The sequence below is a fragment of the Ambystoma mexicanum genome, chromosome 4p, assembly GCF_040938575.1.
Source record: "Ambystoma mexicanum isolate Mex_15411 chromosome 4p, UKY_AmexF1_1, whole genome shotgun sequence".
Lineage (NCBI taxonomy): Eukaryota > Metazoa > Chordata > Amphibia > Caudata > Ambystomatidae > Ambystoma > Ambystoma mexicanum.
Genome location: NC_090927.1, coordinates 397603124 through 397625886, shown reverse-complemented (window position 1 = coordinate 397625886; position 22763 = coordinate 397603124). Strand labels below are relative to the sequence as shown.

The window sequence follows — 22763 nt, the reverse complement described above, 5'->3', positions numbered from 1 at the left end:
AAGGAGCAGCTGCAAGGGCACACATTGCTTCTAAAATCATGTGAATAAAAGCACACTTGGTTATTAAGGCATTGTATTACACCAGTAACGCGTTTAAATCAAATTGATCCATTAACTCTTTAAACGCCAACATTGGTGTTACTGGTTGAGCTAGCTCAAAAAAGATCTAAGGAGGATGTTTTTAGGAGGGGCAGATAGAGGGTGGGAATGGACGTATTTAGTATTTAGTATTTTATTTATTTCTATAGCGCACCAGGCCCAGGGGCAACCGGGCGCTTAACTTAGTTACAACAAGATGAAAGCATGACAAGGCAATGTGACAGAGTATTACAAGATTATTACAGGAAGATTTACAAAATTTACAAAATATACATTCAAATGAATATCGATAAGGCAGTGATTTACAGGATAGTTAATAAGGGAAGCAGAGTAGGTCAAAGTGCAAGTAGGGCAGTAAGCTGGTGTTAGCAGTCTTGGGCGGATAGCCATGCTTTGGTAAGGTATTTGAATTTCAGGAAGGAAGGTTCTGCTCTAAGGTCATTGGGGAGTGAGTTCCAAAGTTTGGCTGCCAGGATGGGGAAGCTGGTTCCACCAGATCTTTGGAGATTAAAACGCGGGATGTCAAGGCAGTTGGCTTGGGCCGCTCTGCGAGGTCTGGTGGAATTGTGGAAAGAGAATCTGTTTGCCAGGTAGCGAGGGGCTTGGTTGTGGAGGCATTTGTGTGCGAGAGCCAAGGACTTCAAGGAGATGCGCTGTGGGATAGAGAGCCAGTGCAGGTTGCGCCTGGTGTCAGATATATGCTGGCGCCTAGGAATGTTAAGGGCCGCTCTGATCGCATTGTTTTGGACAATTTGTAGCTTGTTTAAGTTGCGGAGATTAGTACCTAGATAGAGGGCATTACAGTAGTCAACCTTGGATAGTACAAAGGTCCTGGCCAAGGTTACGCAGTTGGCAGTGGTTAGGAACGGGCGACAGGCGGTGATGAGCTTGCAAGTATGCGCTGCTGCAGATGAGACTGCGTTGGATTGTCTAGTCAAGGATAGGGTTGAGTCGATGTAAATCCCTAGGGTTTTCGTGTCCTTAGCAATCGGGATGGTGTTCCCATCAATGGTGAAAGACTTGAAGGCAGGGTCAAGTTTAGTGAGTTTTTGTGGTGAACCAAGAATGAGGAGCTCTGTCTTTTCATCATTTAGGCAGAGGCCGTGCTGGGCCATCCACGCTTGGATGACCTGGTAGATGGCGTTGATGGCAAGGGAGTCAGTTGTGTAGTCTTCTGTGATGGGGATTAGTATCTGTGTGTCGTCAGCGTAATTGGTATACGTGACGCCCAAATGGTCCAAAATATCAAAAAGGGGTTTGGTAAACACGTTATATAACGTGGGCGAGACACAGGACCCTTGAGGCACACCACAAGAGACCGGAGCGGGTGGTGCGGCCGCAAGTGGGGAGAACACACGCATAGATCTATTATCCAGGAAGGATCTGATCCAAGTGGCGGCATTTTCTGAGAAGTGTGCGGCTGATTTGAGGTGATGGCAGAGAATTTTGTGATTGACAAGATCAAAAGCAGCAGAGAGGTCCAGGAGAAGTAATAACGCCAGTTTGCCTTTGTCTTTGAGATCTTCGATCTGCGTTTTTAAGTCAATAAGGGCGGTCTCAGTGCCATGGCGAGGCCGGAAGCCCGATTGCCTGAGTCCCAGAAGTTTATTTGATTCAAGGTATTCCTGAATTTGTAGGTAGGCCGCGCGGTCAAGGATTTTTAGTAAAAAAGGTACAGTGGTAATTGGTCTGTAGTTTGTGGGTATACTGGGATCGAGGGTAGGTTTTTTCAGAAGCGGGATGACCCATGCATCCTTAAGATTGTCCGGTACAATCCCAGAGCTAAAGGAGGAGTTGATGAGCGTAGTGATGAAAGGTGCTAGGTCGTGAGCAGCTTCCTTAATAATAGGTGCAGGACAAAGGTCACCCTGACAATTGGACGGTTTAAGGCTAGTGATAATCTTTTCCACTTCGAGAATGGAGAGTGGAGAGAAGCTAAAAGGAGTCAGAGAGTCTGTGATAGAGGGGTTTATGGTAGGTATAGGGATCTGTAGAGGGTTGGATTGAAGGCTAGATTGTTTGTTGTTGATTTTAATTTGGAGAGTGGCAATCTTACCTAGGAGAGCCTCTTGGATTTTGGAGCACCAGGTGCTATCTTTGGTACATGTGTCAGGTGGGGTAACAGGAGTTTCAAGTTCTTTTAGGATTTTAAACAATTCTTTGGTGTTAGATTTGGCTTGCTCGATGCGTTTGTTATATGTGTCTTTTTTTGCCTGGAATATAGCTTCCTTGTAGTTAAGGGTGGCCAGGGGTACGCGTGATTTGTTAGCTAGAGAGTGATTGCTTCTCCAGTGGGATTCTGCAATTCGTTTTTCTTTGCGTAGTGCTCTGAGATGGGGTGTAAACCAGGAGTTTAGGTGGGCTCGAGGTTTAGATTTTCTCAGTTTCGAGGGTGCAATGGTGTCTAAGGCTGTAAGCATGGCCCGGTTGAAAGTGTCGACCAGGGCCGTAGGGTCAGAGCATGATGGATCCCGAACATTAAGAGCTGGAAGGAGGAGGGGGAGGAGTCTATCGCAGGTAATGTTGCGTTTGTTACGGGTGGCCATACCCGGGGCAATGTTGTGAGGGAGGCTGATAGGTTTGGACTCAATATTGAATGTAATTAAGTTGTGGTCTGTCCAGGCGCACTGTTGGTTAGAGGTGATGTTGATGGGACAGTTGAGGGCGGCTAGCCAGTCAAGGGTTCTGCCCTTGTTGTGGGTAGGTTGGTTTAGGAACTGAATGAATCCAGCATTAGTGAGGATGTTGTCAATAGACGAAGCAGCGGTGTCCTTGGGGTCGTGGAGGCCTAAATTGAAATCCCCGAGTATCATGACCTGGGAGGTAGCTTTGGTGTTGTGTGTGAAGATGTTGGAGAGGTCCTCCGCGAAGGTAGATAGTGGGCCGGGTGGCCGGTAGAGTAGATGAAAGGTGATAGAATGGTTGGGTGTGAGAGCTAGTTTAGCTGTCAGTGCTTCCAGAGTGGAGGAGTGATGTGTGGCTGAGAGGTGGAAGTTCAGAGCGTGTTTGTGGATGATGGCGATGCCACCTCCTTTAGATTGGATGGAATTACGGTCATGTCTGATAATGTTGTAGTCAGGAGGGATAGCGAGGGAGAGAAGAGGACCTGAAGCTGGGTGGAGCCAGGTTTCAGTGATTGCTATAAAGTCGAGGTCAAGGTTGAGGATCAAGTCAGCTACTTCTAGGGCGTGAGCCGGGAGTGATCTGGCGTTGATTAGCGCGCCTTTGATGTTGTTTAAGTTAGGGGAGTTGGAAGATGGTGGTAGATTAGGTGAAAGTGTAGGTGGTGACAGAGGGAGAGGCAGTTTGATGCGGTGAGCTAAATGATGGGAAGCGTGGGTGAGACGCGAGCCAAGTCTAGCATTTCTCAAGGAGATAGAGCAGGGTATGTTAGGTAAAGGTCTGGTGGCGAAGTGCTGGATCCAGAGGGCTGGGTTGTTAAGATAAGGGTTGGTGTGGTGAGCGTGGGATGGCATAGTTGAGGTATGATGCAAGTAAGAGTGGTAGATAGAGGTGGTGGTGTGGTATAGTGCAGTGCAGCCAGGGTGCAGTATAAGGATGAGAAGGGTAGGCAGCAGTCTGGTCAGTAGGGTACTGAAAGAGTACAGTGGTGAGTTTGCAGTAGTTAGACTGTTGGTGGGGGGCATGTTGACCTGGTAGAGTCTAAGCGCGAGTAGTCTGGTAGAGATTAGAATGCCCTGGGTGGGTACGTTTCCAAATACTCAAAGTGTGATCCTCCTCACATCCCACCTCCCTCCTAATCTGTACTTCAATACGAATAGTGTTGCCTAGAGGTAGTGCTTATGTCCCACATAAGATCCAAAACTAATAAGCATGTTTGATTTCCATTTAATATTGAACACTCCGCCTCCGTTTTCTTATTCCACTCTCACAGTACTTCACCTTTAGTTACTGTAAGGCAAGCAAGACAATTAGTAGCAGGAAATTAACCTGGTGCTCGAAGGCGAGAATGTGCCCCATAAGCATTCGCATGTACCCTTCGCAGATTGTTAATCAGATCTATGTAGCTGCATGTCAATTCTGCACCTTGTTCTCCCTCACTCCCCACGGCTTGTTTTTATGGTAAGGTCCCCCATACCAACCCTGGACACACCCTTCCCCATCCCCTCCAACTAACCCTCCCCCACAACACCCATTCATTTGGCCCACTTTCAAAATTGTATGTTCATCATCGGTAAGGTAGCTCAGCAGGATAAGCGTTCGCTGTGTGATCTGCAGGTTCAAATCCCTGCAAAGCCAACTCAGCCTATCATTCTGAGGCTGTTGAAGCAGTAGACACTCGAGTAGGGTAAAAAAAAAAATGGCATAAATGTGTTAACTACAGCATTGTAAGGGAGCGCTTGTTCTTTGTTGTTGAACTAAACCTGAAGGGGATTGCGGGGGTTGGGGGGGGGGGGGAGGCGGGCATACTCCTGGTTGGCCGGCAATAAACTTTAACAAGGCCTTGTCCAGGTAAGGTTACAGGGGCCAAGATGTCGGCAATTGCTGTGTCTTGTACTAAGCAAACATGAGCTAGCCCTTTAACTTTGTTGCTCGCAATGATGGCAAGACAAAGAGTGCTTTCGATTCTGTAATAGAGCAACAGTCTAAACCAATGGCAGGGAAGGCAGCCCAAAGAAATGCCAGTGGTGATGATTAATCTAAAGCCTTCTAGCCCCCCCCCCTTTTATATTCAAACCTACCACCCCACACAACAACGGCTATCCTCCCAATACTTAAAAAAAGAACTAAAGACCAATTTTCAAAGAGCCTCTGTCTTCCAAAGGGTGCGTGTCCTAATGAACACTCCTCACCCCAATTGTTTCACCATCATCTGACCGGACCTTACATGCACTATCGTACAGTGTTTGGTTGCCCCCCCAGCACCAGGTCTGTGGTTTGCTTCCAAAAGAGACTTGGTTGAGTAAAAACTTTGAATTCAACCAACCCCAATTTAAGCAACTAAATTGCGCACTGAAATCTGTCAAGTTAGCCATGCTTGACTGTCCAATCTGTTATGACCATTGGTCTGGACTGTGGAGTTGCTTTTATCCCCCCAATAAATAAATAAATAAATAAATAAAATACACAAACGTAAATACCGCCAATTTGTCTAAAAGTATGGACATTCCGGTTAAAAAATGAAGTGAAAATGTGCCGCCTTACAGCAAGCTCCATCCTATAAAGCTAGAATAATAAAGTTACTCACCGTAGTGACTACCTTACTCCTAGTCCATAGCCCCCTTTCCTCCATACTTATGGGACATTCCTCCATCCTGTGGGACGGGACCAGGGCACTTTGTAAAAAGCATCACATTTTTCAAAAAGGTGTCCTTCCTCTCCGTTTACCTTACTTAAACAGGTTCCTAAGCACAGTTTGACCAAACTGAGCATCAGCCCTGGAGCTCAGGTCCAGCCAGTAATTCTTACCCAAAAAAAAAAAAAGAAGATGGGGGGGCCACAGATCCGCTTTCGCGATTGTCTCCCAAGGAACATGTTTTTGGAAGGCAACGGCAGCCGCTTTACCCCGCACAAGATGAGCATGAATTCCCTTTGGGGCCCAAAGACCCTGAAAGGTATACGCCTCAGAAATACAGGCAGCGATCCATCGGGATATGGTCGCTTTCAAGGCCGGCTTTCCTTGCGGATTTCCAAAGGTCACAAAAAGCTGCGAAGAGTTCCTAAGCTCAAATGTTCTGTCCAGATAGAACTTAATGGCTCTTCTAACATCCAGGAAGTACAGAACACTTTCGGCCTCTGAGGCCGGGACTGGGAAGAAGACAGGCAACGAAATTGACCGATACAAACGAAAATCAGACCACCTTCGGAAGAAAGGCAGGATTCGTCTGCAGGACAACCTTATCCTTATGAAAAGTAAGGAATGGATGCTCCACCGACAAGGCCTAAAGCTCACTTACACACCTTGCCGAAGTCACGGCAATCAAAAAGGACACTTTCCACGAAAAGGTACTTAAAATTGGGGGGGCGCTGTTGCGCTAAAGCAAGATGGCGGCTGAAGCAAGATGGCGGCCTGAGTCCATAGCTCCGGACTACGAGGGCGCTTTCCATCTGTTATTTGCCGGGCAAATGCAGAAGGTACACCCGACGTTGAGGCAGCAGTGAGATCTGGCTATTGGCTTTCCTCGACCCGACTTTGGGAACCAGAGACCCCCTGGTAGCCCTGCGCTGCACACCCAGCTGCGCGGCATGGCAAACTGCTGGTCCGCCCTGTGCCAGAGCCCTCTGAGGCCCAGCTCGCTGCTGCCACTCGACACCCCGGCGCCGGCGGCCTGCGTGGGGGAGGGGCACCTGAGACGTGGTTGCCTCTCTGGGCGCCACGCAGCCTGACCGATCGCCCGGTGAGCAGCTAATTCACATCGCACCTCGGCGGACTGAGATCTGTGTCTGTCCTCCCCACTGCACGCGACCAGAGCCACCTGCGACTGCAGCCGCCACAGCCAACTCCGCGCAGAGGTGCCAAACCCCTGACTGTCTCCCCCCGCTCCCCCTCCAGCAGCACTCCGTCGCAGCTCCCTCCAAGGTAAGGAGACCGGGGAGCGGGATAAGAGCTGCCTTCCCACCTTCAACTCCCGAGCCCGTGGACGGACCTGCACTCCTGCATTCCCTACTGGGGCCCCTGTTGCGGCGGCCCATCTCCACTCCCGGAGACGGATTGTGCCACGCATCACCTGGGCTTGGAATCCACATATCCCGGTTTGCATCAGGGGGCCTCTGCCCCCCTCCCTCCCCATCCCAACGTACTATGTTCCTTGATGTTCTCTGGTAGGACCAACGCGGGAATCATTGGACTCGCCCCTCTGGGGGCCCTGTGCTGTGCGCTGCAGCCTTGACACTCGGGTGGCCCTGCATGCACCCCCCCACACAGGCTGCCTTGGCTGGCAGGCCGGCGCATGGTACACCTGCGCAACTCTACCACTCAAAATCACGCATACCTAGGGGGTTGAGGAGCCACCTGGTGCCCAGCTCCTGCTCAATAATACCCTGATACTGCTGTGGCTGTGCCACTGTTGCTCTCCCCCCCTGAATCTCCACCGTTATGCGACACCCCCCGCTGCGGCCATCACTAATGTGATCCCTGCGCTGCGTGGATATAGTGACATGGCTTGGTAGTGGGGCTGGGATATACCCTGCCGGAGGATCGACCACCAACCCACTGGTGCGAAGAGCCAGGCGGCCATAACTCAGGAATCCTTGGTCTGCGGCCGCTGCCGCGGGAGGTTGCACCACCCTCTCCCAAGTCTCTCGCACCCAAACCCAATCCTTCGCCTTGCGATCTTTGCTCTACCGAGGGCCCTCTGAGCTGCGGAGACCCCTCGCTGCTGGTTCTTCCTGGTGCACCCCCCCGGTGCTGTATTTCCACTGGACCGACTGACCCAGCCCTGTGAATTGTCCCTACCACGTACTCCATGCCATACCTAGCCTGTGGTATTATACCACTGCTGTCTTAAACCCTTCCGGCTCGGCCTTAGAGTTCACACGCACCGCAGCCACCACGGTGGCGGATCCCGCCCATCTGAGTACGCACAGATGACTTAAATTACTGATGCAAATATGACCAGGCTGTAACTTGGACACTGACCTACGGTCCCTGAAGACTATATACTGCAGCCCCGGGTGTCTCTGTGCCGTGGCTAGGGTTTTGGGAATCTCTCTGCCTCGAAACACCCATTTGTATCTGTGATCCCGTTCCCCAACCCCGACCTTCACCATGACCAAGGGAGCTGGTGTCGGGAAAAACAAAGCTCATTAAATATGTTTACGAAACCGTCGTCCAAGCCCGCCACCGATGAACCCGAGGAGCAACCCGCCACCTCCGCTCCACCGACTTCTGACGACTCACAGAACATGTTGGAATACATAAGAGATGGCTTCACCACACTCCACACTAAACTGGACGATATGAATGGGACGATCTCCTCCATAAAATCCCATATCGAGAGAACGGATGGTAGAGTCGCCGAAGTTGAAACCAGACTGGGAGTTGCTGAAGATGACCTGGGCTCGCTGCATGCCGCAGTCTCCACGCTCACCAACCGGGTGGCAGCGGTGGAGAAGAAAAATGATGACCTCGAATCCCGCTCAAGGCGAAACAACTTGTGCATTATTGGAATACCCGAGGACAATATTACGGAGCCCATGGAGTATTACGTGGAACGCACCCTCATGACACTTCTTGATGCCCCTAAACTCTACTCACAGTTCGCCGTCGAAAGAGCACACCGTGCCAAGACCCCAAAACCTAGGCCGGGTGCCCCGCCTCGGCCCATTATAACCAGGATCCTAAATTTCCGGGATCGTGATGCCCTCCTGCAGGCGGCCAGATTCAAGGGAGAACTTCTCCTCGGAGCGAATAGGATCCACCTCTACCCGGGCTACTCTGTGGCGGTACAGCGGGAGCGTCAATCATTCACAGCGGTGAAGAGGAGACTTCGTGATCTGGGGGTAAAGTACTCCATGCTGTTCCCCGCAAAACTTCGCATCGAACATGCCAACAAAACTTTTTTTTTACGATGCCGGAGGAGGCCTCCAAGTTCCTCGACGACCACTTCCCTGGCTGACCCACGACTGCCACGGACCCAGTCAGTCATGTTATCTAATGTGTTGCTTTAAATCAATGATGAACCACTTCTAGCCCCATTCACGTCGCTTCACACCAAGCATATTGCCTCTGGTTGTTCATCCGGTTCTTCTTCTTATCGCCTTTACCCTCTCTCTCCCAGCCCTACTGAGGAGCGGGCTCTTGCTACGTTTGTCAACTGGTAATGTCTTCTAATTGCACTAGTTTTTTTTTTTTTTTTTTTTTTTTTAAATGGTTGTTCTGTTGCGTCCAGGCCTCCCTGTTGGGGAACTGGTTTGGATGGAATGTTTATAATTGAATTGTCTCAGGACTGTAGTCTATGGAAATGCATGAATATGACACTACAATCCACCATGATCCTCCGCGCATGTAACCTGAACTGAACATTTTTATTACTCTAACTGTATTTGCACTCTACTTGCCCTCGTATAGTCTGTCGTGCCACGGCTCGGACGGCTAAAAGGCCCCCAGGCGCTGATGCCGCGTTGTTTAATGATGTTTTGTTGTGGGTTGGGTTCCGTCCCTCTGTTTGGGGGAGGGATGTGGGTGGGGGAGGAGGGAGGGGACTTTTTGTTGAAAAAATGTCTTGACAGCCACCGGAGGCGCCACACCTCACAATCGCAAACATGAAGCCACATACATTCAGTTTGTGTTTTTTCCGCACACCGATAACTCCTTAACAGTAATCCAAGCACTACCCCCCCCCCCCCCCGAGTTATGGCTGGCACCAACTTGACCTTTATGTGCTGGAACGTCCGGGGGTTAGGCAACTACAAAAAGATGCGGCAGACTCAGTTCTATGCTGAGCGCCACAGAGTTAAAATCCTGTGTCTACAGGAAACCCACGCCCGCTCTGAGCAATGTGAGCGTTTCGCTAAACAATGGGGACCCCAGAGGTATTATACCAACTATTCCACTCAAAGCCGTGGCACCCTCACCTTAATACATAAGAGCCTGAAATGTACGTGCCATCACTCCCACATAGATCCACTCGGCAGGTATGTTTTGATCACTGGTAAACTACAACAGCAGGAGGTGGTCATCCTGAACATATATGGTCCCTATGTGGATGACCCCGATTTCTACCTACACCTAGCCACTCTGCTTGAAAGCTTCCCACTGACTCCAATTCTATGGGGTGGGGATTTTAATACAATACTGGATGTTAACCTAGATAGATCGGGTTCTAGACCTCGCCAACTGCCTAAAGCAGCATATGCAGTTCTTACCACACTTCCCCGTTTGGCACTGGTAGATGCCTGGTGTCTGATGTACCCGCATTCTCGTACATACTCCTTTTACTCTTCAGTACATGATTCCCATTCTAGAATAGACAGATGGCTCATTACAAACATGTTGGTCAGATGCTTATCTCACCTAGCTATACTACCCAGGACACTATCAGACCATTCTCCGGTACTTATCTCCTTGAACTGGGGACCTGACGCCAATAAAACCAGGCTATGGAGGATGAGTCCTCATTCGCTTCTCGACCAGGTTTTCGCATCCGAACTGGAATTCTCCATTGAGGAATACTTGAGATCAATACAGACTCTGTGTCAACACAAGCCATGCTTTGGGAATCCTTCAAAGTACATACGAGAGGGATCGCCATCTCCAAAAGCTGTGGTATCCTGAAGGGCATTTGTGCCGCTATTGTCGATAGCGAATCGGCCCTGGCGGCCCACAAATCCCAATATGCTGAGGACCACTCCCCAGCCACCCTGGCAGCGCTGGGTACTGAGTTGGACAGGTTCCGTGCCCTTGCTGAACGCGAGGTTAAGTTCCTGGACTCCCCTCAACTGGCAAGGAAATATGGTGAAGGAGAGTGACCTGGTCGAATGCTGGCTAGACTACTGCGCCGTGAACTTGGTGCCCCCAATATCCCGGCCATAACTAGACCAGACGGCTCTCTGCCACTTCCCCACAGGACATCAATTCAGAGTTCCTTTCGTTCTACACCTCCTTATACTCTGAAACTGACGGCCCTCAGACCCCCGAAATTGACTCTTACTTAGACAATCTTCCCCTTTCAGTCCTCTCAGCCAACGCATGCAGCTTCCTTGAGAGATCCCTCACGTTGGAGGAAATCGAGGCCATTGAGTCGTTGACATCCGTGAAGGCCCCAGGCCCGGATGGGCTCCCCATGGACTTCTATAAACAATACAAATCTCACCTAGCACCACATCTACTCGCCCTGTGGGAGGAATCATGCGACAGAGAAATACTACCCCCGTCTCTCTGTGAGGCACTGATCACAGTGCTCCTCAAACCTGGCAAGCCCGCCACTCAGTGCGGTTCATACCGACCACTTTCACTGATTAACAGTGATATTAAAACTAAACTGCTAGCCAACCGCTTAGCCCCGTACATGCCCCACATCATCCACCCCGACCAGTCGGGATTTGTCCCTGGTAGGTCCACTTCCCTGAATCTGCGAAGGCTCTTCAATGTGATCAGCAGGATCAGCCCGTCTACCCAGGCGGTTGCGGCCACGCTGGACATGCAGAAGGCATTCGACTCGGTCTCGTGGAAATATCTATGGCGAGTCCTCGATAAATGCAAGTTCGGCCCCAACTTCCAATCCTGGATTAAGCTGCTCTACACTGCCCCATCGGCCAGAGTCCGCACGGAAGACAGATGCTCCGTCCCCTTCTTGATATCCAGAGGCACACGCCAGGGATGCCCCTTTTCCCCACTCATCTTTGCCATTGCCATGGAGCCCTTTGCTGATATGATTGGAAAACACACTCACACAGGGGATTGCGCACTGCCGGCCAATCCGATATAGTTTCCCTCTACGCTGATGATGCCCTCCTCTATATCCGTTCCCCTGTAACCAACCTTGCCCCCATTCTCGCTGATGTGGCCCGTTTTGGAGACATATCTGGTTTGAAAGTAAACTGCTCCAAGTCTACCTTGTTCCCACTCACAGACTCAACACAACCCCACCGGACCTACATGGTTTCAACTTGTCTGTCGGGTTTCACCTATCTTGGGGTGGTGGTCTCCCGAAACACGGCGCAACTACGCGACGACAACTATCAGAGTTACCTCATCAACCTGGCGACCAAAACCTCTTACTGGACGAGGCTCCCCATCTCACTAGCAGGCAGAATTGGAATACTTAAAATGGTTGTATTAGCCCAATTGCTCTACCGATTTACCAATCTGCCTGTTTGGCCCAGTGATGCCTTTTTCCCCAAACACTGCGCTCCATCAGTAATACCTTCCTCTGGCACTCGGGCGCGGTTCGCCTCAAACTGTCCACACTGTCCGCCCCCAAGATGCTGGGCGGATTCAACGCGCCGGATTTTATCAGGTACTGGGTGGTGGCCCAATCTCAATTCGCTGCACATTGGTTTAACACCCTTGACCCCCCCCACATGTTCGCCTAGAGAAACTGGCGGTCAGTGATCGAGTGATTGGATCTCTAATCCTCAGGCCGATCCCCCCCCCCCGACTCAAACTCGGCAGACCCCGTCGCCAGCACATCCTTGGCATTAACCAAATTCTGGGCAATGGTCGACACTCCTCACCCATTTCACGGTGATCTGCCATTATGGAACTTCCTCCCCGATATCCCTCTCATTCCACGATCAGTAGTGTCTTACTGGGCAGACGCTGGCTTTCTGATGCTCCGTGATATATTTGAACAGGGTAACTTTATCGAGTGGCCTGATCTCCCACTTGCACTCAAACACCGGCCCTCGGTGTGGCTGCAGTACTCCTCACTCTGGGAGAATCTCAAATCCAGGTATCCCGAATTTCCCGCCTTACGAGCCTATTGTTGCTGAGCTCTGTTCCGATCTCTCCCTTAAAGGTAAAGTGTCGCGACTTTATTCTTTACTACAGACCAGAGCAGCCCCCCACTTCACTGAACTGAGACGCAGGTGGGAGGAGGATCTCGGGACTGAAATCACTGACGAGAGATGGTCTCGAATGTGTGCTCGAACCCATGATGTGTCCTATAACACCAAGTTTAAACTCATTCAATTCAAGGTTCTACACAGGTTCCACCATACACCAATGAGACTCCATCGCATGTTCCACGCCACCCCTCCCACATGCCCCAGATGTGGCGAGGACCAAGCTTCCTATATTCATATGCTATGGGACTGCCCTCGCCTGACCCAATTTTGGCTGGACATCTGCTCCACGCTATCAGACATCCTGGAACACACGATTGCCCCCACCCCATTGCACTGCTTATTCCACGACCTCCCTCAATTACCCCGCGACTAAGAAATGAGCAGGCCTCTGCATGTTGTTGGCAGTCCGCTGCATATTATTATGTTGGCTCCGCCTTCGGGCGCCTACCTATACACAGTGGCTACGTTCAGTCACATGGGCTCATGATACTGAACAGTCCCTGGAACGCAATGCAACACCCCCATTCCAGGCCAAGGGACATCTGGCTGAGATTCCGGGAATATATGGCCGCCATGGCACCACCATCAAATTCCCTTCCCTCCTCTCCAGGGGACTCTTCGTAGACGCATACTCTTATGGTACGGTTGTTAGCACTTTGTATATTGCCTGGTTTCAATGTTGCTTCAGTTTGCTCAACATGTTTTGTTCCGATATGTGCATTGCTTATGTTTTTAATGCTGGCGCCTTGTGGCTCCATCTGCTCTCTGGTAAGCTGTCAATTCAAATATAAAAAGGTTAAAAGAAAAGGTACTTAAAATTGACAGCCACAGGCTCAAAGGGCTTATGACAAGGCCGTAGGGCCACATTCAAATCCCACCATGGATGCAGGTTGTGAACAGGAGGATAAAGATGCATCAGCCCAGCAAAGTGTCTTTTAATGACTGGATTAGACAGTGAAAACGAGCACTGGTCAGTGGACAAATAAGCAGCAACAGCCGATAAGTCCTGTAGGACAAGACATGGATGCCAGACTCTGCCAGATGTCAAACAAAAGACAGGACCATGTTGATAGTAGGCTCCCTGGGGTCCAGCTGCTTCAACACACACCAGTGGCAGAAACAAAGCCATTTACTTCTATACTGAGATCTTGTGGAGGGCTTCCTGGCCGCCTGAATGATGCGCCCGCTATCCGCGGACAAATTGAAACGCTCCAAAGATCTGAACTCTGGCACCAGGCCGCCAAACTGAACGATTGTGGGGAGGGGTGCCACAGCTGCTGATTGCTCTGAAGCAGATCGGGGACCAGCGGAAGCTTGAGGGCAGGCACACTGACCGATGCTGAAGCTTTGAAAACCAAAACCAGGACGGCCACCAAGGGGCTATGAACAGCAGGTAGCAATTCACTGTGCTCCATAGCTTGCAAAGCACCCGATGGATTAGAGGAAGGGGTGGCAAAGCGTAGGCCTTCATGTTGTGCCCTGGAATCTCGAGAGCATCCGTAAACAGACAGCAGTAGAAGCCCTCCCCTCGCTCCCCTAGGGGAACGGGTTGCACCGCCTTGAGATCCAGAAGCTTCTGGACTTCGGCTGGGAGGGAGGGCACCGCTGACTGCTAGAAGGGAGGATTGAAAGGTGGGGTAGGGGCAAGGGACAAGCGGAATCCCGCCCGAGCTACGGACAAGACCCACCGATCCTCTGCAATGGTCTGCCACGCCTCCCAGTGAGACGCAATACGCCCTCCCACAGGGTCTCGTGCGAGCGCCAAAAAACCTCATTTAACGGGTTTCACTGTGGCGAGACCCCCAGATCCTGAGGAGGCGGCAGAGGACCGAGAGGAGAAAAAAAAATGAAAATAGGCCTTGCTGCTGACACAGACAGGAGTTTCCAGCTGGAGGATCGACTCTACGTGTCTGTCGATACAGAAACCCCTGAAAACCAGGAGGACCGAGGCTGCAAGGGCGTTCTCCGAGCCCTGAAAGGAGGTTTCACCAGAATGGACAGGGACTTCACTGTCTAGGTGCTGTCCTTAGTCTTGGTCAGCTCTACATCCGCTGATGAATGGAACAGTTCTTTGCCGTCAAAGGGCAGGTCCAGAACTTTATCCTGAACTTCTGTGGAAAACTTTGTGGCATGAAGCCAAGCCTGACGAGAGGTGTCCACGCCAAGCATGAGGCACCGAGCCGAGGTGTCGACATGATGCGCCAGGACTCTGGCATCTGACAAGCCAGCCTTAAAATTGTCCCATTTTGTCCGCAGGAATGAACTCTTCAAAATTCGACAGACCTTTCCACATTTTCATATGAGCTCTGCGTTTGCTTGGCGCAACTGCAGGACCGAATTAGCAAAGATCTTCCTCCCCAAAGAGTCAAGGAGCTTGTCCTCTTTGGCCAGAACCTGAGCCACCGCTGTAGACGACGCTGAAGCCGGTCTGGATTGTAGCGTGGTGGCCACCACCACTGTGGAGGAAGTGAGTGGGCAAGACGCTAAGGCTACCTCCTCCAAAGTACGAAGCCTATAACAAACATCTATCTTTTTGTTAACGTGCAGTCCAGTGTGGGGCTTATCCCAGACCTTGCAAACCTCGGCCAAAACGTCCTTCTGGAAGAACAAGCCAGTGCGCTCCTGAGGAGACAAGGTGAATGCCCCAGAAAACACCCCTTCTTGCAGAGGGGGTGCCTCAGGTACTGGAACATCCAGAAGGGCCATCATGTCCAGTACCCGGTCATGGAACGCCCGAACAGAGCGGGGCTGGACATCGCCATCCTGATCCCCTTGCGTGTCATCCAACACGCCCGGTTCTATTGGAGACAAAGGAGGCAGGGGCAGGAGGTGGGCCAAGCCATAGACGTGGAACAGCTGTCGGAAACAACCGGTGCTACGACAGGAACCATCGGCACAGGATGGACACTGGAGGGCCGATTTCCTTTTAAAAGACCTCTTAAATACTCCTTCATGGGGTCAGAGTGGATGAGCTTCTGAAATTTTCGGAAAAAAAAGCATCCTCCGCTGAAGGCTTAAACACTGGGGCGGGCAGAGGCCTCATGAGAGGAGTAGCTCCAGGGCCGCAAGGGAGAGGGCTGCCAAGAAGGGCCCTTTCAGCCGGATTAACATGGATCAATGGCGGAGATGACGCAGGAAGCGAGACGGTGTGCGGTAATGGCATCCGAGCGTTCCAGTCATGATACTGGACGAAACAGCGACAAGGAAAATGATGTTCACCTGAAAAAAATGCTCCCAACACCCAACGCCGATGGCGTAGGTGTAAGGGAAGAGTCCAAAATGGCTGCCGTAGTTCGCGCAGGGACGGTCGCCATTTTGTAGCATCTGAGGAGAACTGCATCACATGTGTGAGTGAGGCAGGGGTCTCCACAGATGGGTCAGAGGTCTTGACTTTAGCCTTGACACAAGGAACCTCAGCAGAGCCAGTACTGTGTGACCTAGGATGTTTCTGAGACATACTATCAGCCAAATTAGCCTCTAAAAGTGGAACCTCAGCCACGCCGGTAACAAGAGTAATTACGGCCAATGACCTCACTCTCTCGACAGAACCGGTATCGCCACCAGGGCCGGAACGATCAGGAATAATCCTCACCGACAAGACCTTAACAAGCCTCTCAGTTCCATCGGTCACCTTAGCCTCAGACAGAAGAACCTCGGAACCAAGTCTGGTAACATCTCCCTTACGAGGGGCCTCGAACCTTGGTTCGATACACAAAGCCGCGTATGGGAAGCGCCAGACAAGGAGACCTCGAAGCAAGCTCTGGTACCCCCAGCCTCATAACTGGGCCATTGAATAGCCCCCACAGGAGGGGCCTCTGATTGTAATCTGGTGTAGGCAGGCCCCTCACAGAAGCCATAGAAAACTTTGGTACCTTTTTTTTTAAATTTTATTTTAGGCCTGAAAGGCACCTCAGGGGAAACCCCGGTAACAGAGCTTTTGAAGCACCTCCCGCACCAGGAAGACCCTGGGAAGGAGTTCCCCGGTCGGGGTGCCCTAAAAACTAAACTTCTTACCGGGCATCTCTTCTCCTCAACTCTGAAAATGTGGGGGAGGTACACGCTGAAACACCTCCTCCGACCGCTCCAGACAACATTGAAGTGCCCGGACCGAAAGGGAATCGCAGTAGAAGCGCGAGTCCCACAGGTGATCCGGACCCAAACACTCTAAACAAAGAGGATGGGGAACCGCCCTATGTAAGCGTTGCTCGCAACAACAAGATGGAAAATCTAACCGAACCGGCATAGACGGACTACTACCCAACCGCTAAACCGGAGCAGGAGAGAAGGACACTGGATGGAAAAAAAATCTTCTGAAGATGCAAGTCCGTCCAATCCCGACTGTGCAGAGAAAAGGACCGATGGATGATGCGTTCGGCGGAGCTAAGGAGGGCGGGGATACGGCTGTGTGCGGTACCCTGCATAAAAAGAGAGGAAGTACACATTTTTGAAAAATGTGATGCTTTTTACAAAGTGCTCCGGTCCCGTCCCACAGGACGGAGGAATGTCCCATAAGTATGGAGGAAAGGGGACGGGGCTGAGATGCGGTTTCTTTTAATTCCAAAACTGTGAAATTTATGGAGGTGTGCAGTTGGAGTAAAAGGGGCATCCCGGTTCACCTCCTTTATTCTCCAAGGAACGTGTTCCTCCTCTGTGACAAATGAAAATGGAGCGTTTCTATAGCGCAAGTTCCTTTCTGGGCATGCCTCCTTCAGACAAGCAGCCTCTCTGACTCAAGGTTTGTTTGTTTATTTTATTTCTGTAGCGCATTTGACCCTGAGGTATCTGGGTGAATGGGATTACAAATGGGTTGTTACAGGCAGTATGGTCAAAATACAATATTTTGAAAAGTTGCAGACATAGGTGGTATAGTTAGAATTTGCATTTGAATTGCAGTTACAAAGTAGTCACAATAAGAAATACATATATGCAGTTACAAAACAGTGACCATACAAAGAAGGCAGACAGAGGCTGCCGATGGCGTCAAGTGCAAACAGTAGGAAGAGTTTACAGGGGTTGGAGTGATCAAATCAGACTCTTGGTCATTTGATCATAGTTATTTGCCAAGTAGCCAGGAAGTGTTATTTCTCTGGAAGTTGGAGACCAGCCGGGTTGTCTTGAGGGCCGGTGAGAGGGTATTCCACAGTTGAGTCGGCATGACTGGGAAGCTGCTTCCACCTGTTCTTAGATTTATACCTCGGGACCATCAGGCATGAGGTGTTGGTCGATCTGGTGACTTGTGTAGATAATCTGATGGTGAACTTATCGGTAAGGTAGGGTGGAGCTGTATGGTTCAAAGGTTTAAAAGCTAAGACAGTATTTTCAACTCAATTTTTTTCCTTTATAGAGCCATTTGTACTGTTTTCTTGTTGCAGAGATGTGCTCTCTTTTTGGTATATTTAATGCAACTCTTAGTGCATTATTTGTAATTTGTTGATCACATATTTGCTGGCTCCCAGATAGAGGCCATTGCAATAGTCAAATTTGGACAATACCAGTCCTCTGGCCAAAGGGAGGCAGTTTTCTGTACAGAGCCATGGTTTACATGCCCTTATTGGTTTGCCCGTGTAAGCGGTAGCAGATGCAGTCATGTTAACTTGTTTGAAGTTAAATGTGGTGTCCAGATAAAAGACTAATGTTTTTACATATTTGGCCACTGGGATGCTATTCCATCTATGTTAAAAGGAGGCATAGTTCGTGCTCATTTTATTTTTGTTGGCTGGAGAACCCACCAATTTGTCATTCAGGCAGAGGCCAAGAGTGGCCATCCACGCCTGAATGATTTGTAAATTTCGTTCACAAGCCGTGCATCTGTGTCATAGGTGCCTGTCAGAGAAGGAGGATCAGGGTGTCATCTGCATAATTCGTGTAGCTGACACCTAGATGGTCTAGTTCACCAAACAGTGGCTTTGTAAAGATATTATATAAGGTCCGGGGACACACACACGAGCCCTGAGGCACTGCGCACATGATAGGTATAGGGTCAGCTGATGCCGACAGTGAGGAGACTAGCATGGTCCTATTGTTTAGGAACGATTGAATCCAAGTGATTGCTGACTGAGAAAAGTGGGCTGCAGAGGCGAGGTGATCACAAAGTACTCTATGGTCGAGCAGATCAAAGGCCACCAATAGGTCCAGAAGTAGGATTGCAATTTTTGCTTTGTCTTTCAGATCGTCAATCTGGCTTTTGAGGTCAATGAGGGCAGTTTCGGTCCCATGTAGGGCTCTAAAGCCAGACTGCCCAGAAACCGATTTGTTTCAGTAATCTTGTATTTGCAGGTATGCACCCTACCCAGAATCTTTAGCAAAAATGGGACCGTTGCGATTGGCCTATAATAATTGGTGGGTATAGATGGGTCTAGGGATTGTTTAAGTAGTGGAAGTACCCAGGATTCCTTCAGGTTACTAGGTACAGTACCCGACGAGAATGAGACCCCGATTCGTTTGGTTATAAACGGGGCCAGGTCTCTGACAGCATCTTTGATAACCTATGCTGGACAACTATCGCCTTGGCACTTTGAAGGTTTCAGAGAGGCGATGATTTTTTGTACCTCTGGTACAGATATTTGAGAATTTGAAGTCTTGGGGTCGACGGATGTGATGCTCATGCGACGACCGAGTTGAGACTAGGTTGGTTAGATTGGAAACCAAAATAGGAGACAAACAGCGCAAGGTGGCAATTTTATTGGCGAGAACATTCTAAATGTTCGTGCACCAGAGTTTGTCTTTTTTGGCAGGTATCAATGGGGGGGGGGGTTAGGTGACTCCATTTCACTCAAGATGATGAAAAGCTCTTTGGTGCTGGATCCCGCTTGGTTAATTATATTATAGGTATAACATTTGGTGCAGATAATCTCTTTGTATTTAGCGGAGAGTGTAGCCAAATTAGTTTTGCTCTCTAAAGAGGGGGTATGTTTCCATAGTAATTCAAGTTTTCTTATTTCAGTGCATAGAGTTTTTAACTCTGGAGTGAACCAGGAGTTTAGATGGGCTCTTGGTGAGCGGTGCATCTATGCCCAAGGCTTTAGACATAGTGGAGTTGTAGGTGTCTACCAATATATTGGGGTCAGAAGTGTTTAGAGAGTTTAGGGTCGGGATTACCAGAAGCACGATTGCCTCTACCATAATATTTAGTTTATTTCCATTTGGGCATGGTGGAACTAGAGGACTTGCAATGTTCAGTGGTTTGATATTGGTTAACTCAAATGGGATCAGGCAGTGATCAGTCCATGGTTGTGGATAGATATCATGCACTGTTATATTGCAGTTTAGATCTACTACCAATCAAGGGTCCCCCCTTTCTCATGGGTGGACTGGGTAATTTTTTGGATGAATCCATGCTCGGACAGGGTGTCGGCTACTGAGGAGGCGTGGGAGTCGCTAGGGTCATTGAAGCCTAAGTTGTACCTGGGTGCCGATGCTGATCGTGTGGTGTGATAAGCAATTGTTCTTTGCATAATGTAGGCATCTGCAACCAGCAGCTTCCCCAGATTTTTAAAGTACAAATCCTAGGATTGTTCACTATGCTGGATAAGACGGATGATATTTGTAGTGCAAATCATTTGGAGAGCCAACTGTTGCAGATCCCCGGAATAGTGCAACTAGAAGGGTTTCATGATTTTCTGCCAGCTTACAGTTAAAGCCTTGCCAGCATCCCCGTTTTAAGTTGGTCGCGAGCGCTAGCCTCCAAATACTGCTCCTTAGCCAGGGCTCCCTCTGACCCACGCAAATAAGCACCTGGCGCCATTTTCCCTAACAGAAAGTCAAGAGAGATCACCCTACCAAGACAGAAGTCTCGGTTTTGGCACATTCACCACAATATCGCCAACACCTTTCCTGAAGATATGAGAAAGAGTGCAAATGGTCGTCAGAAAGCTGAATTATTGACATGACAACTCAAAATGCTGTGACCTAATCGGCCGACCGCCAACACACTATATGTTCCATTATGCAGATTGTATTCAATAGTGGCTTTGTTGACCTCATTTTCTCCCAATCAGGAGTGCTGTAACATGTAAAATGTTTGCGTCAGAGCTGGGGCCTCAAAGTGAACTTTCCTTTGATCACAGCCCAGCCCATCTGTGTGCTGGGCCCTTTTATTTTTGATAAGAGGGAAGATGGCCGCCAAGGTTCCTGCCTTTGCCAGCATGACGCCCGTTACCTTCAGCATCCATTCCTAAAGGCAAGAAGCAGAAAGAAAAGAAAATAAAAACGAACACGAAAACCTAGACGGACTCATTTGCCAACCGGTGCTACGGTTATGGGAAAACGAGTTAGTGAGGGCTCTGTTCAAGATAGCCCCCACAGTCCTCTTTTCTCCTACAGCAGCAGCGCCCATGTAATTTTGCAAGACATCACCCCGGATGTATCCGCCCCCCCCCTCTTCTCTCCCTCTCTCAATTGCCAAGTCTTCTGAAAGTGAATGACTTAATGGGAATTTTAAAAGCGCTACTGTTGTAACAAATAGGTCTTACCCAGGTCTGCCTTCAGCCACTCCATTTATAAGCACCATGCTGTCCTTTACTCAAGTCGAGTTTGGCTTGTGCATATCAGGCATTTGCCAGGCAGCTGCTACCGGCAATTGTCAGTTATTACCACTACCCCAGTGCCTGGCAAATGTCTCTCCCATGCCTACACAAAAGCCAAACTGTTGGCTTTGCCAATGCCCGTTTTCTGTGCTTCTGCTATTCCGCCACTCACCTACCCCACACCCCAGTCCTCCTTTCTCCACTTCAGCTAGGAACATCCGTGTCATCCTGGACTCATTTTTCCTTTTCGGCCACTAAGGTGCTCATATTTTCCCTTATATTTTCTCGTCTTGACCATTTCTCTGCGCTCCTAGTTTCTGGTCCCTTATCTTACCACTCTTTGCACCACCTTTAACAACTGTTGAGTCTTTTTTCTTGTATTTCCCGTGCATCCACCACCCATACTCGTTTTGCTAATTCTCTTCCACCTTTTGAACATCGTCTATTTCATTTTCTATGTAGAGTCTTTAAACGCATTCATGGTTTGGCCCCTACCTATCTCACTTGCATAATCATGCCATATGTCCCCCCCGCCCCCATAAGCAGTACTTTCCACGCTCAGTCCATCTTCTCTCTGTGCCTTAGCCTCCTTGCCGCAGTCTTTCGGTCCCTCGCTCTTCTTGACCCTTACCACAAAACTTACACACACTCTGGTTTGAAAAATGTGAAGAGACTCCGGTGACCCGCTAGTCTTAAAGCTCACTTGCTCTACCTTCTTCCTAAACCCTAATGTTAGCATTATTCGGATTGTATTCATTCATCATGTTTTCATCTGGATTGTCCCGTCGTTGAAATGTATTCAGTGCTTTGGATAAGCGCTATATTAGCGTGCAATGAAATGCAAAAGCCTGAAAACAATCACAATAGACTTGGGCTAGTTTACAAAAGCAATACACGTTTAAGTAATACAGGACAGCCAACACTTGACACTCAAAGGCAGAGGCTGTCTTATTTGGTATATTTTTATATATACATCGTGGTTTACAAATAGGGTGTTAGCACAAATTACATGATCAGCACAGCCAGCGTGCAATACGTACCCAGAAGGCTCGAATCACAGCCAGACATTTCATGTATTGCCACATTTCAAAATGATTTTGGGTGTGCCACGACCCCCAGCCAGTGCGAGTTGCAGAGATTATAACAGCGGTTTCCTAATGCAAACTCCCCCGGTGATTTGCTTTGGTACATCACTGAGGGTGAACACGAGCGCTACCTTTAACATTATTCCCCATATATTCCCTGCTCCCTCACTTAGGAGCTGAAAGCAGGGTAATAAGTTAACACTTTTAAAGTCTCCAGCCACCCAGCAAAGCCACGTTGAAAAATCCTAGACAAGGCAATGGAGGAAGAGGGCGAGTGGCTGTAGATTGTGGGATAGGTGTGTTGGCCTAGCTATAGCACAATAAAGTAAGACAGCCAGCTGGGAGTTGAAACCCTAAAAGGGCCTCTTAAGGCCTCGTAAGAAAGTTCTGACGCCATGCCCAGGTAACATTTACAGAAGGGTGGTGATTTACTACCGATTGCATTTATTTTTTTTTAAAAAATGTAACACAGCGAGTAAGTGGTTGATTTACAAACCGAGCCAGATATTCAGTGTACATACTGGAATGCAAAAAAGACCACGTGAGGCAATATAACCTAAAATACATGTTTGGAGGATCTCAT

At 49.4% G+C, this 22763-nt stretch overlaps 1 protein-coding gene across 4 annotated transcripts in view; it reads right to left on the bottom strand.

The window, feature by feature from the left end:
- Positions 1 to 22763, bottom strand: part of CYRIA (CYFIP related Rac1 interactor A) — a 440426-nt gene that overhangs the window by 328759 nt on the left and 88904 nt on the right. The gene's annotated exons all lie outside the window — the stretch shown is intronic.